General features: G+C 40.8%; 1 protein-coding gene across 1 annotated transcript in view; it reads right to left on the bottom strand.

The window, feature by feature from the left end:
• DAP (death associated protein) overlaps positions 1-13,302 on the bottom strand; it is a 57,496-nt gene that overhangs the window by 21,451 nt on the left and 22,743 nt on the right. The window lies entirely within an intron of this gene.

Raw genomic sequence — 13,302 nt, forward strand, 5'->3', positions numbered from 1 at the left:
CAAAGGGGGAGCTATGATCATCCATGGAAGTAACAGAAGTCAGGCTGATTTTAGTATGCATTCGCTTTGCAGAGCTTCATGTAACAGAGGGGTGTTAATGCAGAACTGAAACACTACAGAAAACATGAGCCAGTTCACTGTTAAGAAAGTCCACCCTGAAGTAATTCTTGTCTGTATTTCTCCAGGCCTCACAGACCAGCAAGCAGCCTCTCCTAACTTTCTCATCAACCAGTCGATGTTCAGAAAGTCTCATTTTGATTTCACTTAGTGTTAACTCACTGTCATTCTTGGCATACGAAGCAATTTGATCAGCTGTTACCATTTCTTTTAGGTATGGTAATCTTGAGGAACAAATTAATTGAAAACTTAAACCAGGCTGACAAGTGTGACTATTCAATGGTGTTCTTTTAATGGAAATGCTTATTTAGAACTTCAGAAAGGCTTGTAATTATTTCAGGTAGGTCAGATTTTGCATCAGATCTAAATATTAATATAGCAATGTGAAGGTGTAATTTGGTAGTGTTTATGTCCTTGGAAAATCTAAGGAAAACCTATTCAGTATCTCAGCTATTGTGCACATAATATAACAGTTTCAAAAGCAGATTTAAACTTGAAGTCTGGGTAGTTTCATTAATAGACCCTTCCGCAATTTCCAAAAGGGTTAGGCATTCACAATTTCACTTGACGTAAACAGGAACACTGCACCTCTGAAAATTAAGTGAAGTAGGGTCCTTGCACTTGAGAAACCATTTATGAATTTTCAATAGAATGTGTAACAGCCTGCATAACCACCGTTAAAGCAGCGTGACAAAAGGGAAACATATGATACACTCCTTGGGGAAAATCTGAAAATAATTTGAGCATGAATGCACAAATAAAACAGGACAGAGCAAAAGAACTGGTTGTCCCCCAGCTCACACTCAATCTTGGGCTTTAGACTATGTAGTCTCATTTTCAACAGCTAACCAATATTTTTCTATAAACAATTTGGTTGTAATGATAAGGAAATACAATATTGTGCAAAATGTGGACTCGACAGCTCGAAAGATCATAGCCCTTTAAAGTACAGAGCAGGCATTGCAAGCAGAGGCCAACTCAAACACCACTGCTGAAGTGTTCTTGTACTTGGACCTGCATTTCAGTACCTTCCCAAGTGGTTTATCTGCCTGACTGCAGCTCAGGCTCTGTTAGCAGTGCCCATAAGCACACACCAGGCCACAGACAACACTCTCATCACCACAGTGATGCACTGGTTCAGTGCTCAGGGCAGGCTGTCTCTGGAGGTTCAAGTGCCCATGGCAGTTTGCAGCATGTTTCACTCTCAAAATCACTGCCTTTTCTCCCTTTGTGGAGCACGTCAGTGCATTAATAGTTTTTTTTTTTTGGACACAAAATGCACTCATCTGAACTCGCATCAGACAGTTTGGATCTGTAAATCTGTAGAAATAACCGAGAGGTGGTTCCATGTTATCCCAGCAATTTGTAACACCTGGGGATGCCTACATACAGCATCACTCTGAAAAGGCTAGGTGGCTCTCCTGGATCATCCAGTCTATGTGCTGCTTGTGTGGCTCCTCCTGGACAGTGGCACAGAAGACAAGTGCCTCCTTGAAGACCACTCTTATAAAAGGTCTGTCACTACACGCTGGATTGATTTAAAATTGCTGTCTTGGATTATATCACTCCTTTAATCTAAGTCTCTGAAGTCTGCTCAGAGTATTGGAAACACTCATTCCTAACCTATTCCCTGGATATATTATTTACAGAGTTCATAAATCAAAACTGTCTTCAAAGATTCCACTTATTTTTGAGAACTGGACAAGCCAAGACTAAAAGACAAACAACAATGAAAGAACTAATAAAACAAATTACAGAACTGTAAGTACAGAGCAGTCCACAACAGAACCACAGAATGGCTGAGGCTGGCAGGGACCTCTGGAGGTCATCTGGTCCAAACCCCTACTCAAGCAGGGTCACCTATAGCTGGCTGCCTAGGACTGTATGTAGATGGCTTTCGAATTTCTTCAAGGAGACTCCACAACTTCCCTGGACCTCCCGTGCCAATGCTCCATCACCTTCACAATAAAAACCAAGCAAACAAACCAACCCCAAACCAACAAACAAACAGCCCATAAAGCCAAAAAAGGCATTTCCTGATGTTCAGAGAGAACCTCCTCTGTTCCAGTTTCTGCCCACTGCCTCTGGTTCTGCCACTGGGTACCAAGGAAAGGAGTATCCTTCCCTCTTCTTTGCACCCTCCTTCTTCTCCAGGCTAAAAAGTCCCAGCTCTGTCTAACCTCTCTTCATAGGAGAGATGCTCCAGTCTCTTCATCATCACAGAAGAATCACAGAAGAATCACAGAAGAATCACAGAAGAATCACAGAAGAATCACAGAAGAATCACAGAAGAATCACAGAAGAATCACAGAAGAATCACAGAAGAATCACAGAAGAATCACAGAAGAATCACAGAAGAATCACAGAAGAATCACAGAAGAATCACAGAAGAATCACAGAATGTTAGGGATTGGAAGGGACCTCCATCTTTGTGGCTCTTCACTGACTGGACTCCCTTCAGTAGTTTCAGCTCTCTTGTACAGGGGAGCCCAGAACTGGACACAATGCTCTGGCATACCAGCCACTCCTCCCAGTTTGGCATAATCTACAAACTTCTTGTAGCTACACTCTGCCCCATTATCCAGCTCATTAATGAAGATGTTGAACAGGATTAGACTGGACCCAGTACTGACCCCAGGGGGTACACTGCGAATTACTGGCCTCCAGCGAGACTTTGTGCCACTGATCACCACCCTCTGGGCCTGGCCATTCATCCGGTTTTCAATCAGCTTGGCTGTCTGATAATCCAGCCCATGCTTCATCAAATCCTTGCTATGAAGATCTTACAGCAGACAGCATTGAAAGCCTCACTGAAGTCTAAGCAGACAATACATAAGGCTCTCCTTTGTCTACCCAGGCAATATTTTAATCACAGAAATTTAACGAGTTTGTCAAGCACAACTTCCCTTTGGTGAATCCATGCTGACTACTCCTATCATATTCTTGTCCTTCTAGTGCCCAGAAATTGTTTCCAGGATTAGCTGCTCTATCACCTTCCCAGGGACTGAGGTGAGGCTGACCAGACTGCACATTCCTGGCTCCTCCTGACTGCCTTTTTTCAACTGCTTATAAATATTGGGAAAATTCTTCTTTGTTGAAAGAAATACAATTGTTACACTAAGAGTTTCTCTTAAGTGTTCTCTTGTTCTCCATATAGAGCAACATTGAGATACATACATCAGATTATGCAGTGATTATTCTACAATAAATACCAAAGATAATTACAGAACTATGAACTCATGAAGTGATCATGATACTCACATTTTTTATGGTTTAGAATTAACTATGTGCATGTACATTCCTCTATGAAAAGCAGCAGAATAGGAAATCTCAGCAGTATTACACTTGCCCCATGAAATAAACTTTTTATATAGATAAGGTCTTAAAAGTTATTATCTACAAAAATAGTTTTTACATAGATCTATTTGCACAATGGAATTCAGTTTCCTCCTTCCTTGTATTTATGAACTCAATTCCTGTGTAAAACAGTTCAACCATTCTAATATCCTCATCTAACAGATGAGAGACTTCTGGGGTATGGAACCTTCAGGAATTATTATATGGAAACATATTTGAAGGGGTAGGTATAACACTAAAAATGTACTGTATCACTGACATAAGGCCTAGATAAACCTTGAGCTCCTGAAACTGCCTGGGCAAGATTAATGTAAAATTCCTGCAAGGTAAACAACTGGTGAAGCATGGACATCCACAGTTAAACTGTTCATCTTCACAGAAACTGCACTGATTAAGAGATGTTAGAAACTTAAAAGAAAACTGGTGAACTTGTGACTTAGCAGCATCTAAGTCCTGTGAAAATTAACTTGTAAACTATTCTTTTTTTCATTTGTGTTTTCATGCTAAAATAAATGGTACAAAGCTGTCCGAAGGTTGGGTGGTTGCTGTTTAACCCCACTCTGTGGTAGACCAGAGTCATGACAGAGAAAGTGAAATCTCTGTCAGAGTTAGACCAATAAATTCAAATATAAAGACTTTAAAAATCCAGTTCTGAGAGCAGAGAATAGGGAACCACTGATAAAAGTGACACACAGAAATAATTCTAAAACTGCAACAAATACATATAGGCAAACAAACAAAATTAGTGCCTAGGAACTGCCTTTTACTTTAGTAGGCCTGAGGTGCTTCATCCTGTTTATAGCTCAGACACAGGAACCTCCAACATCCTCTTAAAAAGGAATACATAATACCCTTCACATCAAAGCTTGCCCCAGCTGAGATGATTTCCATAGCCAGGAAAAAACGCACATTCCCTAAATTAGACCAATATCAACACTTTAAATAACAAGTTTCTCTTACTAGAAGACATAGAGCAAACTTTTTCCTGTTGAAAACACAAAGCTGTGAATTAAAATTTCTGTCCATGAGAAGTTATCCTTATGTTTACACAACAGTCCAGATTTTTAGAGCTTATTATCTGAAGAAAAAACACACCGAGGTAACCTCAGGCGTTCTACTTTTCTGTGTACTGAGGTCAATTAATCCAATGCAAAAAAAAATCCAGTGCATAGCTGGACAGCCATTCCTGTGCTGTATTTTGGCAGCATAAGTTCAGGCACTGCAGATGACTTTATTTAACTATGAGAGCTTCATCCAAGATAATGTATGTCTCAGTGAGAATTAATCCCTTATCCATGGCAAGAAGTGCTCTCTGAGGTGCTGAACTGTTTGATTGCAAAAGATGGATGACAATCTCACGTTTTCTGTATTACTATCATCTGAATTAAAAAAAAAAAAAAAAAAAAGAGAAAAATTACATCTGTTTCTCCTAGACACCTTAAGATCAGGGGACTGATTAGCTAAGGGTTGTTTTCTGGGATCAGCTGGTTCTTGGAGTTCATCAGCTAAGGGAAGATAAATGCAAAAAGATACAGACCTTTAAGAGATGTACAACAGAAGTCATGGGGTGGGACTTACATGACATTATTCACTTGGACACCTCTAGCTATACAGAAGTCAGAGTATGTTACCTCTTCACTTTTTAAAAATTCATCCTGATACTTCTTGAAATATTCATGCGTGACTGACAGCAGAACTGAGACAGTTTTCACCAGAATTTGACTTTCTCCACATCAATGAGATTGCCTACCCTCTGCAGGTAGAAGAAATCTCTACCACAGAGACTGCTGATCCCCTGGGAAACAGGGACGTCGCCCAGCTGTTTGGATAACTAACTTCAAGGGAAGGTAAGTTGTTCTGCCATACTGAGGGCAGAAGCAACTTTAAGAAGCAGTAGCATTGCCACAGCTTATAGGAGACTCTCAACTGCCACTTCTTTGTCAAGAATCTTCCTCCGGCATTTGTGAGCGTAGCAAAAAACCCATGAGATCTTGAGATGACAGCATTGTTCCCATGATGGCCTAAAGGCACAGGCAAGGCAAGATGTGTAGGCATCTTGAGGTGTGAAATGTAAGTCTGAATATTTCAAATATATGAAGATCCACAAATGCAAAAGCTCATCTACATTCCTAGCTATGATAGGAGGTCTAATGAGATACACCATCTGTGCTTGTAGGTAAGGCATTTGTGCTTGAATGTATCTGGTACACACATGCTAAGGCAGAGCAAATACAGTTCACCCCGTGAAAAATTCCTCAGTTTCATGGGCCAAATGGGACTGTCCTGCAATTTCAGCAGACAGCAATATCCCCCAAAACAACATATAAAACACCAGCTATTCCTTATCATCATTGCTTCTGTGTGCTGTCCCTACTATACACTGTTACGGAGGAAAATCCCAGGAGATCTGAGTGCAGAAAATATGAGCTTCACAGGCCAGACAGGAATGGATTAAGACAAAAGACTGAGATTTGTGAAAGAGAGGTAAAGCCACCTGAAGCTAAAGTGGAGAGAAACATAACAGAGAGTGCTAAGTGGTGAAATACAGGCTGCAGATGATGAGGCTGAAGAAGACATTAGACTAAATTTTACAACTAATAAGCTACATTTCTCTCATGGAGTCCTGGTGAACAGCAAGCCAAACTCAAACCAGCAGTCTTCCCTGTCGGCATGTAAAGCCGGGAGTATTTTGTGCTGGATATTATCCCCGTCTGCTGAGCACTCAGTAGACCACATCTGGAATACTTCATCCAGTTCTGGGCCCCCAACATAAGACATCAAGGAAGTGGAGTGAGCTCAGCGAGGGCCATCAGGACCCTGAGGATGTTGGACCACTCGCCCTGTGAGGAAAGGCCCAGGGAACTGAGTTTGTTCAGCCTACAGGAATGAAGGCTTTGGGGGAATCTCACAGCAGCTGGCCAAGGCCTACAAGGAGGTTACCAAGAAGACAGAGCCAGGCTCTGAACAGTGGTGCATGGTTGCAGGACAAGAGACAAGGGGGATACAGTGAAACACGGGAGGTTCAGATTGGCTGTGAGGAGAAATTTACCATGAGGACAGTCAAGCAGTAGAACAAGTTGCTCATAGGGACTGCGTAGCCTCCATCTCTGGAGGCTTCCAGCACCTGTCTGAATAAAGCCTTGGGTATTCATTCTGGTCTGACTTCATAGTTAACCCTGCTTTGAGCCTAGACTGCAGATCTCTTGAGGTCCTCTCCAATCTGAATTATCCTATGATCCAGAGCTTGGACTGCATTCATAATATGCTATGGTTTACAAGAAGCTTAGAAGCATACTACTTTAAACCAGGTAATCTGCACCAGGTCATTTGTTTCTAATAGTGACCCAATAGCAGATCTCTAGCAAAAATGTTCTTATTAAGGAAGTATACAGTGATCACTTCCCTGCTATTAATCTCATCAACAGCTTTTTGTCTTCATCTAGTCCCATCATGCTTGGTAATCAGTTAAGAGATAAGTCTCATCATTGCCTTTGCTGCCAGCATACATCTGAAATAATATCCAAATTAACTTACTCTCCCATCCAGGATGTATCCAGGTAGAACACAAGATTCTGCTAATGGTATGTACATTGTTTAAAATTCAACAGACTGTTGAAACTGATAGAAGAGTGGCATGAAGGTATGTATGAACTGGATGTTACTTCATGGAATTTAGATGACTCTGTCAACTAATAAATAGAAAATAAACAGAATTAACAAATTGCATTGAATGCTCAACTCATCTTTTATACTATACCCTTATATAACTCTGTCTTCAGCAAGCAGAACAGACCTTTGGTGATGAATTATGCAGCCCTGTGCAGAAGGAGTTCCTCTTGCTGTAGCAGTTGGAAAGGGTTTAGCAAATAAGCTAGGGAATGCTCAAGAGAGAAAACATCTAGGACTAAGGGCATCCAGTGATTTCCCAGAGAACGTGCCAAAGCTATACTTAGCAAATCACACAACCAAACTTTTCACAGATTATACGTTTTTTTCTTTTTTAAATGGTGTCCAACTTTAGATCCTCAATTCAAAGAAAGAATGGCCAACACAAATAAAGGTAATAGGAGCTATGGTTGGAAGATACAAAAAGCCACATGCAAGCTAAGTATTCTAATATGACTGCATCTTAGGGTCAAGCTGGCCAGCCAATTAATTGTACTTTCTGCACTTTTAACATTAAACTCAGCCTCTTCATACCTTAAGAACTGATGCTGGAAGCACCACTTATAAGCACCATGAAAAAGCTCATGAGGAAATAATCCAGAGACCGCTGTGAAAAAAGATTTTAAAAATGTAATAAATAGAAACTAGAGCCACAGGAAATTCATTGGGGATTAAAAAAGGTTGAGTGAGCAGCTGCTTAATGGCATTAATTCTGTGAAATAAAGCAAGTTCTGAAGAAAACTTGGAGAGCTGATCATGCAACTAAGTCTTTCAGTGAATATATAGATGGGAACAGATTTAACCCTAATTCTTAGGTTTTGTTTGTTTGAAGTCTTACTGTTACTTTAAGACAGCTTTTGCGCATATAAAGGCATATAAAGCTTCTGTCTAATAATCAAGAAAAGTTAACTCTGAAACAGTTGTTATTCACAAACATCTGGAAGAACAGACAGGTTTTCCACAGCTCCTGCTGCTTTTAGAAGAAACCACCAAACCAAACCTCAATAAAATTAAGTAGATTTTTTTTTTTAAAGCTTAGTTTGACCTAGTAACATAATATTTCTTGCAGCAAGGTAAGAAAAAGGAAGCTGGCTTTTTTTATACTTCTGAAGATCACTTTCACAAGGGATGCAGGGCTGCACACAGCTCATTAGATGGTAAGCCTGCAGGGGGTGAAATCTTCTGCAAGTTTGTTTTTAAAAAGCAAAGTGGGAAAACAAATTTAATCAGATAGCATCATACTGACCATCACACTGATGAAGATTTGTAGATTGTTATATTCACTGAGAATATCAGTTGCCTAAACCAGAAGAGTAAGTGATAATAGTAATGAGCTGTCATTCTCTGCACTGGCATGAGGTAAGGACACTCTGCTAACATCTTGTGCGTAGTTCTTGGCCACAAAGGAGCAGTAGAATTAGAAGCAAATAAGCTTTTCTGCACTCCCTTCTGTTTCTTGAGTTTAATCCCTTCTGCCATTCCACTTTGAATCTTGATTTTGATCTCCTCCTTCCTCTACCCCTTTCTAGCCAGCTCCTTCTTAATTTCACCAGGCTTCTCCGTTTTCTGCCCTATCTGGTGCAGTCCAGGTCTTCATGTCACACTTAGACAATTCCACCTTCCCATTATCTTTTCAGACAATTACAATCTTTTCTTCTGAGACCCTCCTCCTACTCCCTGAACCTCCCTTCTTTGTCCTAGAAGGATCTTTAATTCTTCCCCTTATTATCTAGCTCTGATAAATTACTGATTGGAGACGTTAGTCCCTGGATATTTCTACAGTCAGGATTCTCTGCTGATTTACTTCTTGTTGCAGGATCAAAAAGAAACTTCAGGAAGCGGAACATTTCCCTGCTGCTGCTATCCAGTACCACTCCAGAGCTGACAGCGGATTGGAGAGAGAGAGAAAAAAAGCAATAATTCAGGAAAATGCCTACGTATGTTTAGGCGTTGACTTAACTTCAAAGTTCTGCTAAAAATCTTTCTGGTACTGTTGTGCAGTTTTGGCCGCTGTCACAAGGCAAAAGCTGATAAGCATTATGCCACTTCTTCCAAAAATCTAAACAACTGGTAGAACAAAGCAAAAATAAGAAACTGGTGGCAGCTGCCTACAAAGAAAGCACTTAATCCAGATTGGTGCCTGAAGTCTTACCTTCCTGAGAAAATCGTCTTTTCTATTTCAAAGCCAGTCTCACCACACTGTTTGCCCAGGTTCTGTTAATTTTGGAGAGAACCAGCCGCATTCTGTGGCTGCCTAAACAGTAATGCCTAATTACGCTAGTTTGAAGTGATAATAATAAAACTCCGATGATTCATACAGTTGGTTCCACGTTTATCTATGCCAGTTGCCAAGCAGCTCTTTTCAGTCTTTGCTTTGATCAGAGACTGTGACCTTGCTGTCCTTTTAATACCAACTGTAAAATAAGCTTGCAATTAGTTCTTTAAAGTTCAAGTGAATCTAATGAAATCTCTTATGACCAAAAATGCAAATTAATACTTTAGCTCTACATCTTGATAGTTTAGGGAATTCAGATTGTTCTCTGTCCCAGATATACTGGAGTAGGGAAGATGATATTAACAGGACCAAAACCACCAGAATAAACATACTAACATGTTGCCAGAACTAGCAATATTTTTATGCCTATGTTAATTAGCAAAGATTATGAAAAAAGAATACAATAGATTTTTAAAGCATTTGATGAAAAGAGCACAAAAACTTGCATTGTTTCTACATAAGCAAAGTTTATAGGCAGCTGTGCCTAAAAACATGCATGTTTCAGCTATTCCTTTCTCATTGAATCAAACAACAGTTAAATAACAGAGCTGAAAGCGATTTTGGTACCAATGTATTTATCATGTTTCCCAGCACATCAAGCTGTCAGACTAACAATTATTTTCATTTCAAATTAAACCTGACAGGCAGTCCCTTGGTGAAAGAACATGTGTTAATTTAACTAAAACACATCTCTTCTCTTGCAAAGTATCTCCTTCATCAAGCACAGGGCTTCTGTGATATTCTCTTCCTGCTGTTCTTCCTGTTATCCCACAAATTCTTGCTGAGGACACAGCAAACCTCTAACTTACCCTCAAGTGGTACACAAAACAAAGTTTTCCTCCCCTCCCTAAAGAAGCAGACATGAAATCTGGACTTATGTGTTCCCATCATTCACTAGCGCAGATGCTAATAATGTATAAAAACAGAATGGAAAACTCCTACATTTGCCTGTTAAATAAGGATGACAACACCCTCTGAGGCACTGACATTTAACAAATACAGTACCCTCGATACTTCATTGCTTATCCTCAGACAGATTCTTCATCTGTCCAAGCCTTTATCTTTTTGCAACTGAGGCCTACAAAGTAGCTCCAGGATGGGGTAACAATAACCAAAATAATGCAGTGAGGACACTTGATGTTTAGCTACCAGAAACCAAACACTGAAGGACAGCTGTCTTGCCATATCTAAGTGAAAAGAAACACTCAAAAGAAACACCAGAAAAATCAGCCTTGAAGACTTGGTATTTTTAATTCAGCATCAGCCAGTGTTCCCCCTTGTTCACAGGCTCACTGTGCCTCAGGAAGAGGTGTCAGATACACAATAGTAAACAAACTATACAAGAATCTGATTATAAGGAAATTTCTTCCTAATATATCACAAGGAGGCTGGCATTTTTTGAGGAAGGTAGTTTATATATAAATGAGACTATAAACATTGCTATTGTGAGTATTTTTAAACCCTCCAACAGTCTTGTTTGCAATGACATCAAGATTCTAGGTCAAACGTGCATCAGCCAAGCATTTTTTTTGCTTGGATTTTTAGAAATACCATCAAAAGCTACCCAGTGCTCTGAAATTTCATCCCACAAAACAAAACCCAACATAATTAAAATACAACCTGTAGAAATATAATCACAGAATGATTTGGGTTGAAAAGGACCTTTAAAGATCATCTAGTCCAACTCACCCTGCCATGGGCAGGGATATCTTTAAGGGTACTTTGATCAGGTTGCTCAAAGCCCAGTCCAACCTGATTTTGAATGCTTCCAACTATGTAGGATCCACAACTTCCCTGGGTAACCTGCTCCAATGTGTCACCACCCTCACTGTAAAAAAAGAAAAAAAAAAATTCTTGTATCTTATCTAAAGCTGCCCTCTTTCATTTTAAAGCCATTAACCCTTGTCCTGTCACTATAGGCCCTGTTAAAAAGTCTATCCCTATCTTTCTTATAGGCCCCTTTTATATACTGAAAGGCTACTCTAAGGTCTCTCCAGAGCCTTCTCTTCTCCAGGCTGAACACCCCCAACTCTCTCAGCCTGTCCTCACAGCTGTTCCATCCCTCTGATCATTTTCATGACCCTCCTCTGGCCCCTCTCCAACAGCTCCATGTCTCTCCTGTACTGAGGCCTCCAGAGCTGGACACAGGACTCCAGGTGGGGTCTCATCTGAGCAGAGTAGAGCAGAGGGGCAGAATCACCTCCCTTGACCTGCTGGTCATGCTCTTTTTGATTCAGCCCAAGATAAAATTGGCCTCTGGGCTGCAAGCACACGTTGCTGGCTCATGTCCAGTCATTCATCCACCAATACCCCCATGTCCTTCTCTGCAGGGCTGCTATCAATCCCTTCATGACTCAGTCTGTACCAATAGTGACAAATGCCCTGACCCAGCTGCAGGACCTTGCACTTGGCCATGTTAAACTTCTTAAGTTAATACCAGCCCATTCCTCCAGCCTGTGTGGATCTGTGCACTGGATACAGTTTCACAGTGGGCCCTGATGGAGCACACAGCAGGAGAGGGAAGGTCATTTGTACCTCAGTGGTGATAACCCTGCACTAGGGAGCAAAGGCCCTAAGTTTAAAGACAGATAAAGGAGGCAAAGAAGTGTTTCGAGTTAGCACCTCCACGCCTCTGCTTACCCTAAGAGCCTAACAGCAATCTGATTGCCTTGCAGGGCTCCTCCATAATATCTCATCTCACCTGGGCTGAGTTGAAGCTAGCTTGCTGTCCTTAAAATGTGCCTGAGTCCCTGAAGAGTTTGTTCATATATTTCCCAGAGCGAGAGACACTGCAAATACCCATGGATAAAATCTAAAGTGGCCCCTAGGGCAAAAGAACAATTGCTTGCAACTCCTCTGTGGTGATCAGACAGGTAGGAACACAATCCAACAGTATTTCACAACCGATTTTTTTCGTAGGCTGCTTATAGGAGTAAACATTTATGCTGCTTTTGTTAACTACAATGAGATAATAAATTAACACAGTCATAGTTTCTAACTCACAACTGGGCTCCTATAAACAGAATTACTCACCTCTACAGAAACATGAGGGGAGAAAAAGAAGGCAGCTTTGTCCCCCTGCAAGGCTCTTAATTCTTTGCTCCTCAAGAACATATCTCAAATTGGAGTTCAAGGGTTAGCAGTATAGCACTACAAGCTGGTTCCCAGCTGGCCTGGAGAGTAAACATGGAACTCAAAACTCTGGCTGTCAATAACCTCAGGCAACAAATTCCTCCTTGCTGGTAGAAGCGGGGGAAGAAGGTTAACTCACACTCTGGCTGTGTCTAGACTTCAGACATTTTATCTCTTAACCGGCACAAAACTGCATTAGCCCGTGGCCAGGGCTCCAAGGTGAAGCTTGTAACTGAGGCAGAGCTACCACTAGAGACTTTGCTGTTCTACCAGTTGCGTGACTCCACTGACAGCACACTCACTGTCTCTACCTCCACCTTTCTCTCTCCACTGCCATGCTGGAGACAGGAATCCAGTCAGGATAGCAAGGTACCACATGAATATTTCAAACAGAAACCAGACTGCCATCCATTTGGGAGTTATTTCAGTGTGTGAGGCAAGGCAGAGACCACAGTGCAATTGAAGGAATCTCAGTTTCTCACATTGCTGTGGTATTTGATGATAAAAAACTCTCTATACACATACAAACCAGACAGTTTGCTAGGAGATCTACCAAAAAAGCTTCAGTGATTTCTTGTAGCTCATCAGAGAAAGGCCACATGATAAATATTTCCTTTTATTACTTTGTGTTTTCACTAGATGTTCCAGTCTCTGTTATGGAAGATGGTAAATAGAAGCATCCCACATCACCTCTCTACATTATTTACTGATACTTCTATTTGATCCTTTTTATTTCATAGTACTACAGAATAATT

The sequence above is a fragment of the Streptopelia decaocto genome, assembly GCF_964273445.1.
Source record: "Streptopelia decaocto genome assembly, chromosome: 2".
NCBI lineage: Eukaryota > Metazoa > Chordata > Aves > Columbiformes > Columbidae > Streptopelia > Streptopelia decaocto.